General features: G+C 50.3%; 1 protein-coding gene across 3 annotated transcripts in view; it reads left to right on the forward strand.

The window, feature by feature from the left end:
• The first annotated feature begins 279 nt into the window (after nt 1-279).
• PALD1 (phosphatase domain containing paladin 1) overlaps nt 280-23,912 on the forward strand; it is an 89,237-nt gene continuing 65,604 nt past the window's right edge. For 2 of the 3 annotated variants that reach the window (XM_082673747.1, XM_082673745.1), the window contains exon 1: nt 280-369. The gene's annotated coding sequence lies outside the window, so the exon portion shown is untranslated. Of the gene's footprint in view, nt 370-7,316; nt 7,354-23,912 lie in introns of those variants that run through there. The other variant, XM_082673746.1, reaches the window with a different exon arrangement.

Below are 23,912 nucleotides of genomic sequence, written 5' to 3' on the forward strand. Positions count from 1 at the left end.
TTGGCGGCTGGGGCCGGGGCTCGGGCTGGCAGGGCGGCGGCGGGCTCGGTGATTGGCGGCCTGGCCGGATCCGCCCCTCGGCTTGGGGGTCGTGGGGAACGCGGAGCCGAGCGGCGCGGCGCGCTCGGGCTGGGGCGGGCAGCTCTCTTCGCCGGCGAGCGGGGCTCCTTCTCTCGTGGCCTCGCCTCGTCGCGCCCGCCTTGCCAGCCTCCGGAGCTGCCTCTGCCCACGGATGGGCTGGGGAAGTTGGGAGGAGCCAGCCGGAGCCCGCGCCGGGCGCGACCCGCCGCTGCCTGACTCGGCGCCCGCCGTTCGGGCGCAGCGCGCCAGCCGCAGGAGCGCGGATGCCCCGGAGTCGCGGGCTGACAGGTACCGATGCGTCCGGACCCGGGCTGGCGAGGGAGGACTGATTCAGGAGTTCTCTGGGCACTCCCGGGCCGGGGCTTCTCCGACCACCCACTCCCCATCCCCCAGCTCGCACGCCTCCCTGGGCTCCGCGGAGAAGAGAGGTCCTGGGCCCCCACCCAAACCCGCGCGGGATTATTGCCTGGGAGAGAAGCGGAACCTCACATATTAAACAGTGAGGAGTTACTGAGTCGTTTTGTCTGTCCGGCTCTGGGCTACCGACTTCCTCGAGGAGGTTTCCCTCGGACTGGGGTAGATGTGAGCTGGCGACACCTCCACTCGTAATGGCTAGGCCTGGGGCAAGGCCCAAGTGCTGGGCTTCCTGTGCAGCTGCGGCGAGGCAGGACGCTTCATGATCCACACCTGGGGTCCCTGGGCTCGTCTTTAGGGGCTTGAGGCCCATGGCACCGGGAAGAGTCCAGAGAACCCAGTGGGTGCAAGCTTTGATGCTGGGCCTCATCTGGTCCTTTTCTTCTGTAGGCCTGGGTCTCCGAGGGGAGCCCCCTTTTCATCTTCAGTGGTTTTTCCTGAAGGGGCAAGAGGCCTGTCAGAAAGCAGAGTGCAGTGTGCGGGAGACTGTTGCCCTGGACTTTCGAAAGTGGCCAGGGTGGTTGGAACCTGTTCTTATCTCTTGGGGAGTCAGAAATGGAAGGAAAGCTCCCTGACTTAGGGAAGCTTCTCAGCTTCCCTACTCTCTCGACCAGAATTCCAGGCACCGACTCCTTGGCTTCCTGCAGAGCAACCTGGACCCATGACTGAGCATTTCTTAAAAGCCAGGGAGGGTAGGAGTGGTGCAAGGTGTTGGAGGGTTCTCCCCTTAGGTGGCTCAGCCCCACGGGGGGAGACAAGACATAAACACAAAGAAAGTTCACTAAGGCAGGGTTTCAGTCCCAGTCCCGGACTAATAGTAATACTAGTGGAAATACCAAGAGCATACACATGATTAATTGCTGAGTGAGTGATACGGTCTGCAGTTGCTAGGGGAGCTGGGATGCAGTTCTCAGGCAGCCGTGCAAATATGTTTAAAATGTTCTGTCTCCATACCCACCCTTTGTGATTACCGTGCTAGTGGTTAGGCCCTCTCACCACTTCCATGGACAGGGCGCAGCTGGAGCGTGCCCCAGCCCCACTCCCAGGTGTTTTTTGTTTTTCTGCTGGTGGATTTCTGAAGAAGCACATTTGGTTTCTGGGGTCAGGCTAACCATAGGACTCTCCCAGCCTCCTTGGGGCTGTTGAGGTTTAGGGTCTAGATCCAGCCTTACAGGAGGAAGTCCTCTCTTCCTTTCGGAAGAGCCTCTATCGCTGGGGGCTGGGGATGAGTTTGTCAGGCTGGAGGCCCTGAGCCAGACACTGTTTCCTGTGAGTGCAGACAGACAATCTTCCCCTCGCTGGCCATCGGGGGTTGGAGTTGGGGTGTTGGAGGTGGGCAGGCCTGGGAGGGCTGGTTTGAGGTGAGTGGTACCTGGGGCATCCTGACCTCACTTCTGAGGTTCTGCTTTGTCTAGGGCTCTGTCCTCTCCCGCATCATCCCTGGCAAGTTTCTGTTTTCTGGAACACTTTGCAGAGGTGGCAGTGTGCTCGTGCCTGTGGCCTTGGGAGCTGTTCTGGGGGTGGGTGTTGCTGAACTCACCCTTTAGCCCTTGGCCGGCACTGTGAGTACTTGGGTGAACACACCCACCTGCCTCCAAACAGGTGGCACACACAGGGTCACCTGGGCACAGGTGGGGAATGCTGGCATGAGGAGAGATGTGCGTGCGTGCTCAGGTTTATAACTGTGTGGGCAAGGGCAGTGAGGAACTGGATACAGATGGACACGAAGGCAGTGGAGGTGGGCAAGCAACCCAAGGCACACGCACGTGCAGGGGCAGACAGTGTGAACACACAAGTGTGGACCACGCACAGGCCGCAGATACTCTATAGATGGACCTACGCTATCATGGAGATTTGGCTGATGGAAGTGGACAGACATATGGGTGGGCTCACGGAAGCACAGACAGGGATGTGAGCTGACATTCACCAACGCGAGACATGGAGCCACATGGACGTGCCTTGAATCCTGGGCAGACATGGAGTTGGCTCTGGGCACCTGGGACACACACAGACACTTACACCTGCTGAATCTTCCGACAGCAGAGGGCAGAACACAGTCGGAGGTAGGTACCAAGATATAGTCCGAGGCAAGTGGTGCTCAGTTATCCCTGTGACTCTGCGTGGCAGCAGTGCCTGAAAGCTGACCTGTTTGGGGTGGAGGTGGTACAGGTGCTGTGTGGTGTGGCTTCATTTCTGGACTCCCGCTTTGGAGTTTGAAGACCCCAAAGGGCTCAGTATCCTCTGTTTCACCCTGAGAGTTCTTTGACCTCCCTCCTCCCTAAGTTACAGGGCTGGGTGCATGCCTTAAACACCATCAGGGACTTCTTGAACTTTGAGGCTCATCTCCCCTGGGTCTCCAGAGCTTCCTGAAGTGAGGTCGTGTGGTCAGGGTAGGGGAGGTACCTGGCTGGGGACTCTCCTTCTGAGCCCAAGCCTGAGGGTTTTTGGCAGGGAAGGGACAACCCCTGGGAAAGAGAAAGAGTAGATATGCAGTTGGGTCTTTGATGAGACCTTTGCTTTCTGGTATGGACTGCCCCTCCCCCTAACCCTTGGACAGGGAAGGCCCTCCTGCCCCCAATCTGGCTATGGCTCAACCTGGAGATTGGGAGATACAGCTCGACACTAACTCACCCTGTTACCTGGGCAAGTTACTTAATGTCTTAACTAACTCATCTTTAAAGTGAAACGTCTCGTCTTTAAAATGGTGCCAGTAACCCCTTGCCCTTGGGGTGTGGTGAGGGTTAAATGTGAGATAATCAGTGGAAAGTGTGTGGCCCAGGGTCTGGCACAGAGCGAGCACTGTCAGTGGAGCCTTGGTGACCAGCCTTCGCCTGTGGCCAGGACTCTCCAGAGCTGCTTCAGCAGCCAGGTGCCTGGCCCTGGGAAGGAAGGCTAGCAGGCCAGGCACCTCTGGTTTGAAACATGGAGGGCTTTGTCCTCACCTCCTGCCCACCAGTCGCTCCTTAGCCCTGTGGGACCTCTGCACGCCTGCAAGCAGGATGTATGAAGCTTGGGTCTGCCTCCTGCTGGGCCTCTGGGAGGGGAGCCAGTGGTTTGCTAAGAATAGCCCCAAATTATGGCTCTGCCTCCCAGCGGGCAGCCGTGCATCTTCCCAGCCTGGGCCAGGGGGCTTGCAGATGGGCCTTTTGTGTTTCCTGGAACTGGTGCTCAGCACCGGGATGAGCTTGGGAGCAGCAGGCCGGATCTGGGAGGAGGCCCTGCTGTTCTTCCTAGGTGTTTGGCTGGGACCTGGGGAAAGAGAAGGTCCGGGGAGAACTAGTCTTTAAAATCTCTGAGTTCCTCTTACACTTAGAGCTTGTCCTGACAAGTGACCCATCTTCCTACCCCTCAACAGACCTGTAGCGATTAAGAATACCGGAGGCTTCCCTGGTGGCGCAGTGGTTGAGAGTCCGCCTGCCGATGCAGGGGACACGGGTTCGTGCCCTGGTCCGGGAAGATCCCACATGCCGCGGAGCGGCTGGGCCCGTGAGCCATGGCCGCTGAGCCTGCGCGTCTGGAGCCTGTGCTCCGCAACAGGAGAGGCCACAACAGTGAGAGGCCCGCATACCGCAAAAAAAACGAATACCGGGCCCGGAACCAGACCACTATGGTCTGAATTTCGGCTTCCTCTCTTGCTAGCTGTATGGCACCAGACAATTCACTTAACCTCTCTGTGCCTGATTCCCTTGTGTAGCAGGATTAATAATAGTAACTCCCTTATGAGAATGTCACAAGGGTGAAAGGAGGTGGCACATGGAGAGCCCTTGGGGTAGTGTGTGGCTCATAGTAGGTGCTCAGTAAACATTAGGTGCTTCTATTACCATGGTTCCAGTTAATCTCAGCAGAGGGAGAGACCTGTGAGGCCCCAGAGGCCAGGCTGTTTGCACAGTGCCTCATGGTGGAAAGGCAACAGGATGGCTTCGTGGTTCCAATTCCTGGGCTTTCCTGCCCCCAGGTTCAGTATGAGGTGCAGGGGACCAAAGGTGAGTGAGACTCAGTCGCTGCCAGATGAGAGAGGCACATGTCTACCTTCTCCCACTGGTACCTTCCCAGGGCCTGTGGCAGCTGTGATTGGAGCCAGAGGGAGGGAAGGGCTTGCCTGGGGATGGGGTCGTGCTTCAGGTGGGCTTTGAAGGATGGCCAAGAGTTTGCAAGGATGAGAAAGGCTTCCCAAGCAGAATGAGCAGCCCATGCAGAGATGTGACAGCTTGGCGTGTTTAGGGAACGTGAGAAGATCCACGGACCTGGGGTGGGACCCACGCTCAGCACTCCTGGCCTGTCAGGAGAGACCTTTCTGCGACCTGCTGTCCCTCCCACACTGGGCTCAGAGGTAGCCCTGGTGTGCCTCTTAGGACATAAGCTAGAGGTCCCCCGGAATTTTGACCTCCCCCTTTCCTTTAAAGAATCACATTCACTGTCCCCCCATTCTCCAGGGGACCTTCCCACCCTCTTATAAATGCCTGCCAGCCCTTCCTGGGACCCCTCATTATTGAGCTGGGGACTCCAGACTGCTCTCACCCCAGCATCAACATGCCTGTTTTTGCTCTTAGCTGAGATGCCTATAGGTTAACAGGTCCCCTTCCTCAGGAATGAACTGAAGCCTTTGAAACCTCTCCTAAGGAGTGAATGTCTAATAGTAGAATTAGAAGGTGTTTTATTTCCTGTAACTGACATGTGGACTGGCTTTAGCTCTGAAGGATGCCCCTGCTTGGGCTGGAGCTGGGGCACACTGATGAGGGAGAGACATGGGGCATCTGGGGTTACCTCCATGCCCATGGCAGGCAGTAGAAAGCATCTTGGAACTGGGTGTGCCGCTCCTGACCCTGCGGGCTCCCAGGGAGCTGGGCTTTCAGAAATTCCAGGAGGAGGGAGGGTGTGGTGCTGGGACAGCTGTGGGTGCACGGCTTGGCTTCTCTCCCTCGCCCATGAGAAACAGCCCCACTGCCAAGAGGCTGGGTCGGGGGCATGTCGGGGGGCGGGGGAGGAGAGAAGTGAGTGCCCTCAGGTGACCTTGGGCTTTGCCGGACTCTGCATCCTGCTGAGCCCCAGGCTCTGCCTATCTGCAGGCGGTGTGTCTTCTGTCCTGGCCCTCCCCAGAGTGGAGGACCGGGACACTGGGCATTTTTGAAGATTCTGTTTAGAAAGCACAGAGGGGAACTTCTCCCCTTTTCCTTTTCCTTTTCTTGGAACTGCAGACCCCAGAAAGGAGTTCACCCCTCTCCTGCCCGTCACAAAGTGGCTGGTGGACGTGTCCACTTTGACTGCTGCCCTCTAGTTACTGAGTCCTTCTCCTGGGTCCCTGACGTTGGTGCCGACCCCTCAACTCCCCAGGGCCCTGACTGGCAGGACCTAGAAGACCTCATCCACCCTGGATCTGATCGGAACCCTCCCTACCCCCATCCTTGCTTTAGCCTTCGTTAGACCACCTGCTTGGTGGTGCTCACTCCCTGCCCCCGTGGCAGCCCCGTCTGTTGGTGGAGCTCGCAGACTTTGGGAGTCTCCTGCAGGTGCTGTGCTGGCTTGCTCCGAGGCCTGTCGGGAAGCTCTGGTTTTCAAATGCCCCAGAGCCAAGGGCCTCTCTGGAGATCGCCCCGGTGCCGCAGAGCCTTCCGGGGAAGTGCAGAGCAGGTCTCTCTCTTCTGCTGGGTGTAGATGCTCTGAACTGGGTCTGAGGCATTGGTGGATAAGCCCGGGACCAGCAGTTGACTGCTTCCTCTGAGCCCAGTTTTCTCATCTGCAAAATGGGCGTAATAAATTTTTACGTCTACTTAAAATTAAAAAAAAAAAATTGAGGTGAAAGTCACTTGACGTAAAATTGACCATGTTGAAGTACACAGTCGAGTGGCATTGAGTACATTCGCAGTGTTGTGGGACCACCACTTCCATCAAGTTCCAAAACATTTTCATCACCCCAAAGGAAGACCCCTTTCTCATTAAGCACTGACTCCATTCCTTCTACCTCACTTAGAAAGGAAGTTTTATTGAGGTACACATACCATAACAGTCACCCAGCCTAGGGGGCAGCTGGCTGAGTGTCGGTGAAGGTCATGGGCGTGCAGCCCCACTCCAGTCGAGTGTGTGAACGCTTCCATCACCCAGAAGCTTTCCTGGGGCTCCCCTGCCGTCAGTAGCCACTCCCACGCCTGGTCCCAGGCCGCTTATCTCCTGTCACTCTGGTTTTGCTTTTTTCTAGATTTTCACATAAGTAGACTCAGGCAGATAATAGGTATATTTTATTTCTGCCTATTCAACTAAGCGTAATGTTCTCGAGTCTCGTCCACGTTGTCCTGTGTTCCAGGAGTGCCTTCCTTTTTCATCCCAATGTGTGCGGGGAGCATAGCTTGTTTACCGAGTTTCCAGTTGATGGATGTCTACCCTGCTTTTGAAAATGTTTTCAGTTAAAAGAAAATTAAGTAGTTATCTTTATGAAGGATTCAGGTAGTAGCTTCAGAGAGAGAGAGAGAAAGTAAAATCTGAAAGCCACTTCCCCCTCTTGACTGACTCTCTTCCCCCGAGGCATCCCTCTGAGCAATTTGTGAATATCCCACCGTCTTCTTTTCTGTGCCTCTGTGTGAGTTTGTATAGTTTCGATTTGGGGATATAGATGGGATGGCACTTGGGCCACGGTTCTGGGGCCCGCTTCTTCACTTAGCCCTTGGTCTTGGGGGTGTTCCCAGCACAGCCGTCTGAGTTCTCCGTGTTCCCTGGGAGCCAGCCCTGAGCTGAGGGCCCAGAGGTGGGGGCCTGGGCCAGATGAACAGGTGTCCACTCCCTCCCCCTCCTCCGGCTCCGAGCTGGGGCTCAGTGAACCTTTGGGGAGACAGAAGGCGGCTTCCTGGAGGTGGTCAGTTCCAAGAGGTTTGTGGAGGGAGGGAGGCATTGGGACAAAAGGGGTCCGTCTGTCAGGGGTGGACGTGCACTCCTGCTGGCTTCAGCAGCGCCTCCCACCCAGCAGCTGCCGGCAGGGGCTTCCTCTTCCTGTCTCTGTAAAGTGCCGCTGGAAGGAATAGGCCCAAGGAGAGGGAGATTTGCTGGGTCGACAGAAGATGGGCCCTTGAGGCCTCCCTTCTTCTTGCCGCGGACTTGCCCTTGCTGAGGCTGGAGGCAAGCAGCGTGCTTGGATAGGGACCCTGTCCTGCGGGCAGGCTGTGCCGGGTGAGTGTGGGTGAAGGGTGGGGATGTTGGCTGCCTCCCCTGGATGGGGACTGCCTGTGCTCAGATGTGCTGGCTCCTGGCTCTACGCCATCCCCAGCCAGCTGGGTCACTGAGGTGCTGAATCTTTATTGTCATGCTTCTTTCCTTGAGGCTGCCTCTGATGTATACTGAATCACATTCCCTGCATACTTACTGACATTGGTTGTTTTCATTGTTTTTAAGTTTTTCCGAATTTAATAATTCAAATAGTGCCTTAATGCTGTTGTATGAAGTGGATTCCAAGAGATAGGAATCCTGTGTTGTGGTGTCTGAGGGCAGCCACCTGCTCACCCAGGGTGGGCTTGGCTTGTGACTTAGGGTTTCATCTTAGCCTCTGTCTCCTGAGCCCTTGGCCACAGTGTAGGGGGAGGAAGAGTAGAGTAGGCCTGAAAGGGAAGCGGTGAATAGGTGGGTTTGTTGATTTCCCTGTGATTTTTCCAGCGCAGTGCAGCTCAAACCTGGGTAATAGGTCGACCCATCCCCCGCTTTTAAAAATAGCTTTATTGAGATTTAACTCACAAGCCATACAGTTCAGTGATGTAAAGTGTACAGTTCAATAGCTTTTAGTGTATTCAAAGAGTTGTACATCTGTCCCTATAGTCTAATTTTACAACATTTTCATTAAACCAGAAAAATACCCTGTACTCATTAGTCATCAGTCCCCACCCCACAAGTCTGCTTTCTGTCTCTATAGATTTGCTTGTTCTGGACATTTCATATGAATGGAATCATAAGTATGTCTGGACTCCCTTTTCAAGGAAAGAAAAAGCCTCACCTGTTGATTTAAATTTTCTTATTAGAATATAACTTAAATGTACAAATATAAAACTAGGTGTAAGTGCCTCAGACTTACATAGTTTTTACATAAGTATAAAGCAAACATGAAATAAAGCCAGAAAAAAACTAATAAAACCAGAAAGCCGGCCCATTTCAAATGAGCAATGTTAATTTAATTGGAAGGACGTGAACTGAAATGAAATTGCCGTTGTTGGGTTGATAGCAGAGAGCTGGCCCCTTCTGTTTCCCCTGCTTCTGTCACTTGTGCCTGCTGGGCTGGCTGGCTGGTTTGGGGTGATTCTGATTACAGTTGTCCCTCGGCAGCATCCTGGGTGGGGGAATTGGTTTCAGGACCCTCACGGATTCCAAAGTCAAGATGCTCAAGTCCCTTGTATAAAAACGGCACAGTATTTGCATATAACCTATACACATCCTCCCCTATCTTTTAAATCATCTCTAGATTACTTATAATACCTAGTATAATGTAAATGTTATGTTGATCGTTGTAAATACAATGTAAATGCTATGTAAATAGTTGCCAGCACACAGCAAATTCAAGTTTTGCTTTTTGGAACTTTCTGGAATTTTTTTTTTTTTCCAAATTTTTTCAATCTGAGGTTGGTTGAATCCGAGGATTACAGAACCCAAAGATGTGGCTGGCCGACTATACCCACCTTTGAGCCTGAACTGCCAATGAGTAATCCCCAAATGGCTGTTTTAATAGTACACTTGATAACCTGGAAAGCTGGCTCATTTGATCAAAGATACGGGTGTAATCATGGCGTTATTGAAATCTACATATAGTGGCTGTTAAGCCCACTTCTCGTGGGAATCCGGAATTTGGCACAGAGATGGGCTTTGCTCTATTCACGTGGATGCTCTCAACATGAACACAGTCCTGACTGCTAAGAGATTGGGCCTTTGAACTGGGCACATCCAGGCTGCCATGGGCTACAGGGTGGCTCAGTTCTCCACCCCACCCCTTCTCTTCTTTGAAGCACGACCTTTGTTTGTGTTGTGCGCAGTGATGTCATTTGGCCTTCACAAAGAAGGAACTGAATCATAAACACAGGAGCAGGCCGGAGCCCCAAATTGCACAGCAGCACTTGCTTGTGAGATGGTCATTTGGATGTCCCAGGGCATGCTCTCATTATTTTAAAAAATTTTATTATTATTATTTTTTATTTTTTAACATTTTTATTGGAGACTTTTTAAAGTTGAGGTGAAATTCATATAACATAAAATTAACTGTTTCAAAGTGTGCAATTCAGTGGTATTTAGCACATTCACAAAATTGTGCAACCATCACGTCTACCTAATTCCAAAACATGGAAAAAATTTTTATTTTATTGTGGTAAGAACACTTAACATGAGAACTACCCTCTTAACAAATTTTTTTTTTTTTTTTGCGGTACGCGGGCCTCACACTGTTGTGGCCTCTCCCGTTGCGGAGCACAGGCTCCGACGCGCAGGCTCAGCAGCCATGGCTCACGGGCCCAGCCGCTCCGCGGCATGTGGGATCTTCCCAGACCAGGGCATGAACCCGTGTCCCCTGCATCGGCAGGCGGACTCTCAACCACTGCGCCACCAGGGAAGCCCATAATATCTTACTTTTGACTATAAGGACAATGCTGTACAGCAGATCTCTAGAGCTGATTCACCTTGCTTAACCGAAACTTTGTGCCTGTTGATTAGGAACTCCCCATTTCTCCCTTCGCCCAGCCCCTGGCAACCACCATTCCATTTATGAATTTGACTACTTTAGATCCCTCATGTAAGTGGAAGCACGCAGTATTTGTCTTTCTGTGACTGGCTTATTTCACTTAGCGTAATGTCCTCAAGGTTTGTCCATGTGCTCGCATACTGCAAAATTTCCTTCTTTTTAAAGACTGAATAATATTCCATCGTGTGTATGTACCATTCATCCATCGATGGACGTTTGGGTTGCTTCCCCCTCTTGGCTGTTGTGTCTCATGCTGTAGTGAACGTGGGTACGCTAATACCTCTTTTGAGATCCTGATTTCAGTTCTTTTGGATAAATACCCAGAAGTGGGATTGCTGGATCATCTGGAAGTTCTATTTTTAATTTTTAGGAACCTGTGTGCAGTTTTCCACAGTGGCTGCACCATACTACGTTCCCACCAACAGCGTGCAAGGGTTCCAATTTCTCCACATCCTTGCCAACACTTGTCTTTTGTTTTTTTGATAATAGCCATCCTGACAGGTGTGAGGTGATATCTCATTGTGCTTTTGATCTGCATTTCCTTGATGATTAGTAACGTTCAGTATCCAAAACATACTCATCACCCCAAAGGAAACTCTGTATCTATAAAGCCGTCACTCCTGATTCCCCCTCTCCCCAGCCCCTGGCACCACTAATCTACGCTCTTGTCTCTGTGGATTTACCTCTTTTGGGTATTTCATAGAAATGGAATCATACGATACGTGACTTTTTGTGTCTGGGCTTCTTTCACTTGGTGTAATGTTAGCAAAGTTCGACTACATTGTAGTGTGTATCGGTGCTTCATTTCTTTTTGTGGCTGAATAATAATCCACTGTGTGAATATACCACGTTTTGTTTATCCATTTATCATTTGACGGACATTTGGATTGTTCCTACCTTTTGGCTGTTGTGACTAGAACATTCATGTACCTGTTTTCAGTTCTCTTGGGTATGTACCTAGGAATGGAATTGCTGGGTCATATGATAATTCCATGGTTAACTGTTTGGATTTGATATTCTGGAATTAGGTAATAGTGATGGTTGTACAACAATGTGAATGTATTAAATGCCACCGAATTGTGTATTTTATAAGGGTGAACTTCATGGTTATGTGAATTAAATCCCAGTGGTGAGGGGGACAGGGGAGAGCTCACGGATCCCGAAGCAGACATCCTTGGAGTCTGGATCGAGTCATATTCTCAGCTCTGGGCAACCCAGAGTCCTCGTCACCTCTTGGGATCCTGTGGGCTTCCTGGGTGGTGAGGACACTGGGCTTCAGCCCCATTGTCCCTGTTTGGGGTGGTAGGTGGGAGCTGTCTGCCTCCCAGCCTTAAATCGCCCTGGCCCTTTCTGGCTTCTAAATGAGAGGTGCTCACTGTAGAACTCAGTGCCCTCAGTTTCTCCACCTGTGATGTGGGCCCGTGAGCAGCCAGCCGTGGCCGTGGCCCGGGCTCTGTGGGCAGCAAGGCCTGTAGTGGGTCAGACGTGTGGCAGGTCAGACCTCCGATGCCACCTTCCCCTCTCTGGCTTTCGTATTGCTTTCCAGAGGGAGCCGCACAGGCCTCAGGACTGGCTCCTCTTTCTTTTCAGGTCTCCAGGGCCTGCTGCTTCCTTCTGAGCTTGCATGGAATGGAGACCATGGCTGCCCTGTCTGTCTGCTCAGCCCTCACTGCACATGCTTCCCCCTTTGTCCCATCTCAGTGAGTGGCAGCCCCGTCCCTTAGTTGTTCAGGCCAAACCTGAAGTCATCTGTAGTTCCTCTGTGTCTCTCACACCTCAGAAACGCGTCAGCAGGTCCTCTTGGCTTACCTTCAAAATGGGTCCAGGACGAGCCATGCTGCGGGCCCAAGCCGCTAGCATCACTTGCGCGGTTGCGGAAGACTCCTAACAGGCTGTTGGCTTTCGTGCTCGGCCCCCGACAGCCTCTTCTAGCACAGCAGCAGGGTGACCTTGTTGGAATGTGAAAGTCAGCCCAGGGCACTTCTCTGCCCAAGCCCCCCCTAGTAGTTCCACATTTACCTACAGAGAAGGCCAGTGTCCTTACTGTGGCCTCCATCTAGTACCCACCCGCTCGCTCTCACCCTGCTCCAGCCAAACCGGCTGCCTCACGGCTCCTGCAAAACATTGGGAACACCCCACCTCAGGGCATTTGCACGACTGGTCCCTTGACCAGGGATGCTTTTCCTCCCCAGAGCCACATAGCTTGCCATGTAACTTCCTTCAGGTCTTTACTCACATGTGAAGCCTCCCTTGGATACCCTACAATTCCATGCCTCGTCTCCATAACCCTTTTCTTTCTTATCAGTTATCACCTCCTGATATACCATATATTTTACTAATTTATCTAGTTTATTTCTGTGTCTCCAGCTAGCATGTATGAGGCAGGAAGTTTTATTCTGTACTGTTAGCTCCTAGAACAATGCCCTGCACATAGCAGATGCCCCAGAAACGTTTGTAGAAGGGCTGCATCAAGAGGGAGTGAATTGGGCCATTTTATAGATGAGGAAGCTGAGTCTCAGAAAGGTTCACTTGAACCTAGTCTCTTGACTCCCAGTGCCCTTTTGCTGAGCCATAGTTCCACCTCCTTCTCCCTATGGCCCTGTGTCTAGGGACAGCCATGCTAACCCTCGTGGGTGTGAGGCTTCCCAGCTCCCCTTAGGAAGCTCCCTTTGTTAAAATGGTAACTACGGAGTTGGCGTTCATGCAGGTGATGGGACAGCCTGCCCCGTTTGTTGAGCGCTCACTCTGTGCTAGGCGCTGGGCTCAGCAGCTTAGATGGATTTGTTTCTCAGTTAAACCTCGCCGCATCCTGAGGAGGAAGAGCTGTCATTTACCCCATTCTGTGAATTGGGTGTGGAGAGCTTTTGTGTGGAAACTGAGAGCTTTCATGTGGGCAAAAATGGAAAGGATCCATAACTTCTTGAACCAATGAGGATGTGTCTTAAGCAATTCTGGTTGCTGTAGGATGTGCTACAACCGTTTGGAAAAGTAACATGGCACTTAGTTACTCTAGTTTTTAAAACGCACGTGCCTTTTCATCTAAGTAGTCCAAATTTTGGGGGCCTGTCCTAAAGAAGTCAGACTATCAGGACGTAAGGCTTTGTGCACAGGGATTGAGTGGCCGTGCCCCAGAGACCACACTGTCTCCTTTCACTTCTGCATTCTCCCCACGCAGGACCCTGGCATGGGCTGTGTTCCTCTTCCTGGCCTGCTTTTCACGTGGCCCAAACCTTCCTGTTCTTTAGATGTCAGCGTAGGCCTTCCGTGACCATCATATCTACAATATAGACGGTCCCCAACTTACAGTGGTTCGACTTATGACTTTTTGATTTTAAGATGGCGTGAAAGAGACATGCAGTCAGTAGGAACCGTACTTGGAATTTTGCATTTGGATCGTTTCTTGGGCTAGTGATGTGTGGTGCGCTCCTCTCCCGTGATGCTGGGCAGCAGTAGCCACAGCTCTGTCAGCAACGCGGTCACGAGGGTAAACAACCGATACACATATAACCATTCTGCACCCATACAACCGTTCTTTTCACTTTTGGTATAGTATTCAATAAATTACACGAGGGATTCAACACTGTGTTATAAAATAGGTTTCGTGCTAGATGATTTTGCCCAACCGTAGGCTAATGTAAGTGTTCTGAGAATGTTTAAGGTGGGCTAGCTAAGTTGTTCAGTAGGTGAGGTGTGTTAAATGCATTTTTGACTTGTGATATGTTCAATTTATGATGGGTTTATTAGGAGGTAACCCCGTCATAAGTTGAAGATCTGTATGTCCTTTTCCTGCCTTCCTCATTTTCTATCTCAGCATCTCAGCCCTTGGGGCCCTCATCAGAGTGTATGCAATGTGTCACTGTTGTATTTCTTTTTTTAAAAATAAATTTATTTATTTTATTTTTGGCTGCCTTGGGTCTTTGTTGCTGCGTGTGGGCTTTCTCTAGTTGTGACGAGCAGGGGCTACTCTTCGTTGCGGTGCACGGGTTTCTCATTGCTGTGGCTTCTCGTTGTGGAGCACGGGCTCTAGGCAGGCGGGCTTCAGTAGTTGTGGCACGTGGGCTCAGTAGTTGGAGCTCACGGGCTCTAGAGCGCAGGCTTAGTAGTTGTGGTGCACGGGCTTAGTTGCTCCGTGGCATGTGGGATCTTCCTGGACCAGGGCTTAAACCCGTGTCCCCTGCATTGGCAGGCGGATTCTTAACCACTGCACCACCAGGGAAGCCCCACTATTGTATTTGTTTGTTGACTCCCTCCCTCTCTTCCTCTCTGTTGTGGGAACGTCTGCTCCCAGGTTCCTATCTGGTTGACATGGTTAATACTTAGTAGCTCTTTGTTGAATGAGTAGTGATACAATGAAATGACACACCACCATTTAACAGGGTTGGAGTTATATGTAATTAACTGGGAGGGGCTGTTTGTGTTGTCTTGCTAAGGAGAAAAAGCTTGTTGTAGAAGGAAGCTTAACAGGTGGGCTTGGAGGGGAATGGAACAGGCATAAACTTTTTCTTTATACATCCTTGTTTGACTTGTGGCATTAAGTACAAATTTCGTAATAAAAAATGTGGCCAACAGCAACAAAAAAAATCACAGAAGAAAAGATCATATCCAGTCAGAGGGAGCATGAGGACTTGAGCCCTGGTCCTTGTGACTCCCAGCCTGTGTTCTTACCCACCACCCAACACCTTCCATAACCTTTCCACATCTAGCTTCGCAGTGTCGCCTCACTGCAGCCCTCAGAGGAGGACAGAGTATGAGTTATTAGCTGTTTGTATTTTATTTTGTAAATTGAGGTAGAATTTTCAGACAGTAAACCAGGGCGTGGTTTGATGAATTGTTACAGGTATATCACCTGTGTAACCCATACCCAGGTCAAGATATAGAACATTATCAGTGGGCTGAGAGATTCCCTGGGGTCCTTTCCCAGTCAGTTACCAGACTCTCCCATCCTCTCAAGTGGCTGTGCTGCTGAGTGCCTTTCAAGGATGAGTCTTGCCTGTTCTTGATTGGATGTGATTGGAACCATATGGTATGAGCTATTTTTATCTGGCTTCTTCTGGCTTCTTCCTCTCAACATGAACTCTGTGATTCATATGTGATGCTACAGCCTGTCTTTTTCATTGCTGTGTAGTATTCCATTGTGTGGATATATCACTATATATATATATATATATATATATTTTTTTTTTTCCCCCCTATAGATGGACTTTTGCCTAGTTTCCAGTTTTGGGGGTATTATGAGAAAAGCCGCTGAACACTCTTGCCTGTGGACACAAACACTCACTTCTCTAGGATGTAGATCCAGGGGTGCTTGCTGGGTGCTGGGATGGAACCCAGAAGGGGAAGTACTTGCTCAAGGTCACATGATGACTCATGGGTGAAATCAGCCTGTCTACCCCACCCCCAAGCCCTCTCACCCTGCTCTTACCAACACTTTTCCATCCCTGGCCTGCTTCTTTTCACCCCAGCCTTGTGGAGGGTCAGACCCGTCCTCGTACCCGAAAGAGCCTCACCGAGCGGCTTTGTCTGGGGCTGGCGCATGCCTGGCTGGGACCACCTTCTCTAGCAGGCCCTCCCAGGCCGCAGAGGCAGCCTCGTGTCTCTTTCCTCAGCTCCCTCCACTCAGTTCTGTGGCACCAGCTCCTCGGGAGGTGGTGCCTTTAGCTATTTACATACCTGTCCCACCTCTCCACCCTGAACTCTCCAAGGGTGGGGACAGAAAGGAATATGGGCGTTTTTTTTTTTTATTGGAGTAAAATTGCTTTACAGTGTTGTGTTAGTTTCTGCTGTACAATGAAGTGAATGAACTATATGTATACCTATATCTCCTCCCTCTTGGATCTCCCTCCCTCCCCCTATCTAGGTCATCACAGAGCACTGAGCTGAGCTCCCTGTGCTTATTGAGGTAAAATATACATACCACACAATTTACCCTTTTAACCATTTTTTTTTTTTTGCGGTACGCGGGCCTCTCACTGTTGTGGCCTCTTCCGTTGCGGAGCACAAGCTCCGGACGCGCAGGCTCAGCGGCCATGGCTTACGGGCCCAGCCGCTCCGCGGCATGTGGGATCTTCCCGGACCGGAGCACGAACCCGTGTCCCCTGCATCGGCAGGCAGACTCTCAACCACTGCGCCGCCAGGGAAGCCCAACCATTTTAAATTGTACAACTAAGTGGCATTAAGTACATTCACATTGTTGTGCAACCATCACCACCATCCAGCTCCAGAACTTTAAAATTTTCCCAAACGGAAACTTTGTGCTTATCAAATGCTAACTCCCCATCACCCCCAGCCCCTGGTAATCCCCCTTCTTCTTTCTGTCTCCGTGAATTTGACTACTCTAGGTACCTCATATAAGTGGAATCATTGTGATTGTCCTTTTGTGTCTGGCTTATGTAAACACTTAGCATAATGTCTTCAAGGTTCATCCAGGTCGTAGCATGTGTCAGAATTTCATTGCTTTTGAAGGCTGTAATTGTTCTTTGGAGTACATTTTAAAGGAACCTCAAATCTACAGGATTGAGTGAGGGGATCAACTTGTCTGTGGGAGTGGGAAATAAATAACATTTAGTCACATCTCCTAGGTGCCAGCCCTTCCCCTATGTTGTCTCATGTAATCCTCACCACCTCCTTATGAAGTAGGTACTAACATTACCCTCATTTTACCGATAAGGGTACTAGGCTCAGTAACTTGGCCAAGGTCACACAGCAAGTCATTGGTCAGCCAGGATTGGACGCTGGGTCTGCCTGCCTGCACAGCCTGTGATCCGAGTCGCCACTGCCACCCAGGGCAGTGCCCCGCTCAGGCTGAGAGTCATTTCCTCGAATTCTTCTCATCAGCTGATTGGAGCTGAGTGTGGAGCCGATGGGTGCCAGCTGGCTCCGAGGAGACAAGGGCAGTGGCTCCTCCTCCCTGGCCCAGGTCCCCCTTCCTGGGCCGTGGTTTCTGTTGAAAGCCCCTTTGTGAAGCAGCCTCCTTGGGCCGGGCAGGGGTCTGCAGGGATGTGGGCCTCAGTGCCCCCACCCCCACCCCCACCAGCACAGGCTGGCAGGGCAGGCAGCAGCAGGATGTCACTCTTGGCAGAACTTTCTCTGAACAAATAACTACCAGGAGTTTTGGGATTGAGAGGATAGATAAACAGGAAGAGGGAGAAGTTAGAAATATTTTTCTTTCCCTCCTGTGCCCTGGAGATTTCTCCCTGCTCTCCCCTTGGCCACTGGAGGTTTGAGGTGGTGGAGCGCTTTGCCTGTCAGAAACCGCCCTGAGGCCTGGGGAGCCATGGCTGGCGAGTTTTAGGTTTTAGGGTTTCAGGCTTTGTTTTGCCTGATGGGCTGGGGTAAGCCTGGGCCCTGGGGCCACAGAGGCCCCAGTTTGAATCTTGGCTCCGCTGTTTCTTTGCCGTGTGATCTAAGCTAATTAATTCAGCCTCAGTGTGGGTCAGAATGGAGAAATAATGTAGTGACTATTCATTGAATACTGGCTGTGGGTGCTCAAGTGGGCATATACAAGGATTATCATGTCAGTTAATCCTCACAGCCCTCAAAGGTGGGCAGGGTTTTTGTCTTTATTTGACAGCTGTTGAAACACAGAGAGGTTAAGTGTTTCTGTCAAGGTCACGCAGCTGGTGGTGGTGGAGCTTGGGCTTGGACCTAGGCAGCTGGGTACTTAGTGCCCTTCTATTTTATCAGTTTGGCATCTGGCAGAGACCTTGGCACACTGGACTGTTGGTACTCTTAATTCCTTTCCCTTCTCTTTTACAGAGAAACCAAGTTTAGTTGGGGGTAATGTCATGGTGGGGTGAGGCCTGCTGAGCTCTGGGCCCCAGCAGTCCCAGAGCAATATTTAGCCCTTTCTGAGTTGGCTTCCCACAGGCTGCCTCCTCCATGCAGCCATCTTAGGTTGACACAGGGTGTTGTCATGACTCTCTCCAATTGCCCCGGCCTGGACAGCACATCTCACCCCACAGAGCAACATCCTAACTCTCTGACATGGTCCCCAAGGCACTTGGGGCTTAAACCAACCTTACCCCATCCTGTATTCTAGCCTCACAATGCCATAATAATAATACTTCCTAGGAGGCTTTGCACAGTACCAAGCATCTCTCTCTCTCTATGCTGTTTGCTCTGTTCAGAATGACTTTCTTTCTTTTTTTTTTTTAATTTATTTTATTTACTTTATTTATTTATTTATTGGCTGTGTTGGGTCTTTGTTGCTGCGCACGGGCTTTCTCTTGTTGCGGTGAGCGGGGGCTACTCTTCGTTGTGGTGCGCGGGCTTCTCATTGCAGTGGCTTCTCTTGTTGCAGAGCACGGACTCTAGGGCGCATGGGCTTCAGTGGTTGTAGCACGTGGGCTCTAGAGCGCAGGCTCAGTAGTTGTGGCGCATGGGCTTGGTTGCTTCGCGGCATGTGGGATCTTCCTGGACCAGGGCTCGAACCCGTGTCCCCTGCATTGGCAGGCAGATTCTTAACCACTGTGCCACTAGGGAAGCCCCCAGAATGACTTTCTTGTCTGTCAAATGTTGCTCATCGTACAAGGCCCAGCTCAGTGGCCTCCTCTTCCAGGAAAAGTTCAGTGGCCTCCTCTTCCAGGAAGCCTTCTTGGAGTTCCCAACCCTGAATTAGCATCTACCTCCTCTCTGCAGCTCAGGGTAATGGGAAAAGTCCTGGAGTTCCTGCCGTGTTGTCAGCCTCTCTAAGCCTCAGTTTCCTCATCTGTGGATTGGGGATCATTGGACGAGGGAGAGGAGAAAGCCTGGATTCTCAGGCCCTGGCCTGTGTAGACTTCGCCAGGGCTGGTGAAGCTTGGCCCCTTCAGGGTTAACTCCCTGCCATGCCAGGGGCGGAAGCGAGGAGGACAGTGTGAAATGAAGTCACTTCCCTGCCTGGGGGTCTGCCATGTGCCTGGCCTTCTGCAGTAAATCCTGTTTCCTCCTTGGCCACTGTGTGCCCACCCACTCCTGGCTCCCATGACCCTGAAGGTCACCAGCAGGTGGGGCTCCCCATGGAATGTTGGCCTGTCGTTCATCCGGCGAGGTCACTTCCTGTCTGGATAAGCTGGCCACCTTTCCTGCCACAGCCTTCCACGTGCGGGTTTCATGGGAATCATGGGTGTGGGGTCCAAGGGAGGCTTCCCGAGGTCAAGTTCAATGCCCAGCTGACACCTTTTATTCTGGGGGCACTGGGGCCCAGGGAGGGCAGGGCACTTCTCGAGGTCAGGCCTCTGGACCACACTGCAATTGTGGGGCCTCTGTGGGTGTCCCCTGGGGTCGCAGGCCTGTAGGGTAAGGTGAGGAGGTCGTTCAGCCTCCCTGGGCCTCCTTTTCTTCTTCTGTGGAACCTGGGGCAGCCTGTGTGTCAGATCTGCCTCAAGAACTGAGCTGGTCAGCCCAGGACATCCTTGACCTCATTGAATCCTCACTTCACTGCAGGGACCCTGAGGCTCATAGAAGCTCAGGAACTGACCTGGGTCTCTGGTGGGGGGATGGTGCTGGGAGCCTACCCAGGCCTCTCTGACCCCAGTGTCCTGGTTTATTCCCCCGGAAGGTATTTAGCTTTTCCTCAGTGGCAACTCAGGAACATCCCCACTCCTCTGCTCTTTTCCTGTGGGATCAGGGTCTCCTTGGGCTGTAAAGTTGATGTAGAACCCTGGTCCCTGGCATCAGTGTAGTGTGCATACTGTGTCGTTCCTTTTTCCCCCTTCTTTTTTCTATAAATAGTATATATTTATATAGGAAAATCAGAGTAAATAAAGATATGCAGGAAGATTAGAAAAATCATCTGTGATCCCACTTCTCAGTGATAATCACAGTTTATCATTAATGTTTTGAGATTTGTCCTTCCAGGCATTTTTTGTGGTGTGTGTGTGTGATTGTGTGTGAGTGTTTGTGCTTGTGTACAGGAACCCTCTCTCCTTTTCAATGGGATGAAGCTGTAAATTACTGTTTAGTGTCTTTTTTTTTTTTCAAACTCAACATACAATAGATATTTTCCTATGTCAGTAAATAAACTGCTCCTTGCTTCTTTTGAAGGAAACTTTTTTTGGAAACTTTTAAGTTGAAATTTAACACACATCACAAGTATACAGCTCGATGATTGTACGAAGTGAGCACAGCCTTCGGAGCCTCACCAAGTCAAGAAACAGAATTCCTCCAGCACCCCGACCCTGTACCCCATCACTGTCCCTACCTCCTTCCTGCTCCAGACGTGACTTTGTGCCTGATTTCCAACACCATACACTACTTTGGCCTGATTTTGAGTTTTAGATAAATGCTATCATATAGTGCTTGCTTATGTTGGCGTCTTTGGCTCCACATTCTGTTAGGGACGGTCATCTGATGCTCTGTCCATTTTAATGACGATGTGATGATGTCCATGATACGTTCAACTTTGAGCACTGTTGATGTGAAAGATGTTTCCAGTCTTTGACTAATATAAACAAAGCTGTACCCAACACCTTCGTGGCCGTATCTTTGATTATTTCCTTTGACTCAGCTGATGAATTGCTGGATCAAAGTGTTGTAAATTGTTAAGATATTTTAGGAGTATTGCCAGATTGTCCTCCAGGGAGCTGTGCCAATTTACATCCTGCCAGGTAGGAGGGAGCGCATCCCTGGCACCCATGCAGAGACCTGTTGTTTTCATCCTGCTGTGCTTATGATGCCATGAAAGGCAACACGTGGCAGCTCCTTGTTCCCAATTTTTAAATTAGGTGAATATCTTTTCTCACAGTCATGGTCATTTGTATTTCTTCTTTGTTGAGTTTTTGGTTTTGTTTTTTTGGTATGCTTTACTTTAAAAAAATTTCTTTTTAAAGTTTTTGTCCACGCTGCGCGGCATGCGAGATCTTAGTTCCCTGACCAGGGATCGAACCCGCGCCCCCTGCATTGGAAGCTCGGAGTCTTAACCACTGGACTGCCAGGGAAGTCCCTGGTATGCTTTACTTTTAAGACATACTTGTTTTCTCATTTAAAAAAACCCCTCTATATTAAATATGATAAATAATAAAAATAGGTTGAATTTTTTTTTTTTTTTTGCGTTACGCGGGCCTCTCACTGTTGTGGCCTCTCCCGTTGCGGAGCACAGGCTCCGCACGCGCAGGCTCAGCGGCCATGGCTCACGGGCCTAGCTGCTCCGTGGCATGTGGGATCTTCCCAGACCGGGGCACGAACCCGTGTCCCCTGCATTGGCAGGCGGACTCAACCACTGCGCCACCAGGGAAGCCCTGTTGAAAATATTTTTATCCAATTTGTCATTTGCCTTATAAGTTTGTGGTTTTTCTGTGTTGGTTAAAAGCTGACCATTTTTTAATGTAGTCTGGTCTATTGATATACAACTTTATGTTTCCTCTAGCATTTGCATAGAAAGTTCTGTTATGCCCCAAGATTATATAAATATTTACTTATGTTCTTTAGCTTCTCTGGTTCCCATTGTAGTGTGTCATTGTTCATCCTTCTGTACTTACCTTGGGAGCATGATGTTAGGTGAGGGACAGCTTAGAGGTTTAGAGCATGCACTCAGAGGCTTTGAGCCACCAGTGTACCCTTGAGCAGATTACAGAGACCCTCTGTGCCTCAGTGTCTGTAGCTGCAAAATGGGAATAATGCTAGGACACAATAACCAAGGGCTTATGGTGGGGGTTAAATCACGGCTATTTGCCAACTTTTTAGTCTCAATACTCCTTCCTTTACACTCTTAAAAATTGAAGACCCCAAAGAGCTCTTGTTTATGTGGGTGATATATTTATAACTTGATATTTACAATATTAGAAATTAAAACAGTATATTTAAAAGCATATATTTATACATTCATTTAAAAAATAATGATAGCAAACCCATTATATGTTAAAATAAATAAATTTTTTCCTGAAAAATAACTATGTTTTAAATACGGTAGGAAGAGTAGCATTGTTTTGCCATTTTGCAGATCTCTTTAATGTCTGGTTTAATAGAAGACAGCTAGATTCTCATATCTGTTCCTGCGTTCAATCTGTTGTGATATGTTGTTTCAATTGAAGTATAGGAAGAAAATCCAGCTTCACACAGGTAGGTTTTTGGAAAAGGGAGGAGTATTTTGTTAGTCTGTAGATACTTTCCTTTGATACTACATAAAAGTTCAACAAGTGACAGTTTCTTAAAGGGAATGTAGACTCTGAAAACATATTAATGAACTTTTCATATTTTGTTACATTAAAATTCATTGGACTCTCTTCTCCTATGAATGGCTCTTTGACCAGGTGTGATTTTGTAACACCATATATCAGTCATTGGGAAAATATTGGTTCACTGAGTTGTTCGGATGTTCCAGATATGGCACAGTTCATTTCATCATATCCAAAAATTACATGTGTTAACCATATCATTGCAAAACCTTTGTGTTTTACGAAGCTTTTAAATTCCTGGTGGCTGATGCAAGTTTTCGAGAATTCTAATTTTTCCTTAAAAGTTCAAACTTTATCACTGACAATAAATGCTCTCAGTTGTTTTCCTTGAAGGGACAGGCTCACTTTGTTCATTTTTGAGAAAACGTCTAGCAAATATCCAATTGTGAATAACCATCATTTGTTTGTCAGCCATTCTTTCACATGAAAGTGGTGCTGCACGGACAAAGAGGCTGGTTCTGCAGACAGCGCAGAGCAGCTCCCAAGGGCTTGTCCTGCAGACATCTGTCGTATGCCAGCAACTAGCCCACGTGCTCTTCCCAGGTCAGCACACAGAATGTTGAAGAGACATGTACTCAAGGGCTGAGAGTCAGTGAAATTAATCGGTTTCACTGCTCCATCAAGGACATTCTTAAGTGACACTGGTGTATTTTGTCACCGCAAGTGATGACCAGCCCAGTTCCGGGCCACTGCTGGGCCTCCTGCTGAGCCTCTAGCAGTTTCACCCACCGTGGCCTTTGCTCCTCATGGTGAGAAAGGCAATGGTGTCTTCTTACTGTCCTGAGAACACTTTGACCTTGTGCTTCGTTCTCTGGAGCAAGAGAGCTCTTCCTGGTCAGGGTCTTCCCTGCTCAGTAAAGTGAAGCAGAACAGCAGGGAGGTGCAGGGAGAGGGGTAGGAGGCCCCCGGTCCTGGCCCTGCTGGCCACTGTCTCTGTGACTGGGCAGGTCTCTGGCCTACTCTATACCTTAGTTTCCTCTTCTATAGAATGAGAGGGACAGACTAGGGTCTCAGAGGTGGCTATGACTCTAAGATACACGTTGGTGCCTAAGGGGAATTTAGACCCCGTCTTGTGTTTGCGAGTGTGTGTGTGTGTGTGTGTGTGTGTGTGTGTGCGCGCGCGCGCGCGTGTGTTGGGTGTTGGGGGATGAGGCCCAGGGCTGGCAGTGGGCTGGTCTGAGCCCCTACCCTGGGTACAGACTGAAAGTGTGATGCCCCCTTCCTCTCTAACCTCCTCCCCCAGCTCTCCCCTGGCCCCGGGGCAGGGGAGCCCTGGAGCATGGTGACTTCCTCTGCGTTTGTTCTGCAGCTGAGGCAGATGTTTCCTGCAGCTGGCCACTCAGCCTCCTGCCCTATTTTTAGCTCCATTGTTACCCACCCCAGGCATCTGGCTGCCAGGGGTGTGTGAGAGGCTGTGGCCCTGGAAGGGGCACTCTTCCCTGGGTTCGGCTTGTTCCCTGCCTTCTGCTGGGTCCCTGGGTTAAGCTTCCCGGTGTCTTTTGGGAACGTGAGGGTGGCTACGGGAAAAATGGAAGAGTAGATGGACGCGTGGATGATGCAGTACAAGGGGC

The sequence above is a fragment of the Grampus griseus genome (genome assembly GCF_964374135.1).
Source record: "Grampus griseus genome assembly, chromosome: 16".
Classification (NCBI taxonomy): Eukaryota; Metazoa; Chordata; class Mammalia; order Artiodactyla; family Delphinidae; genus Grampus; species Grampus griseus.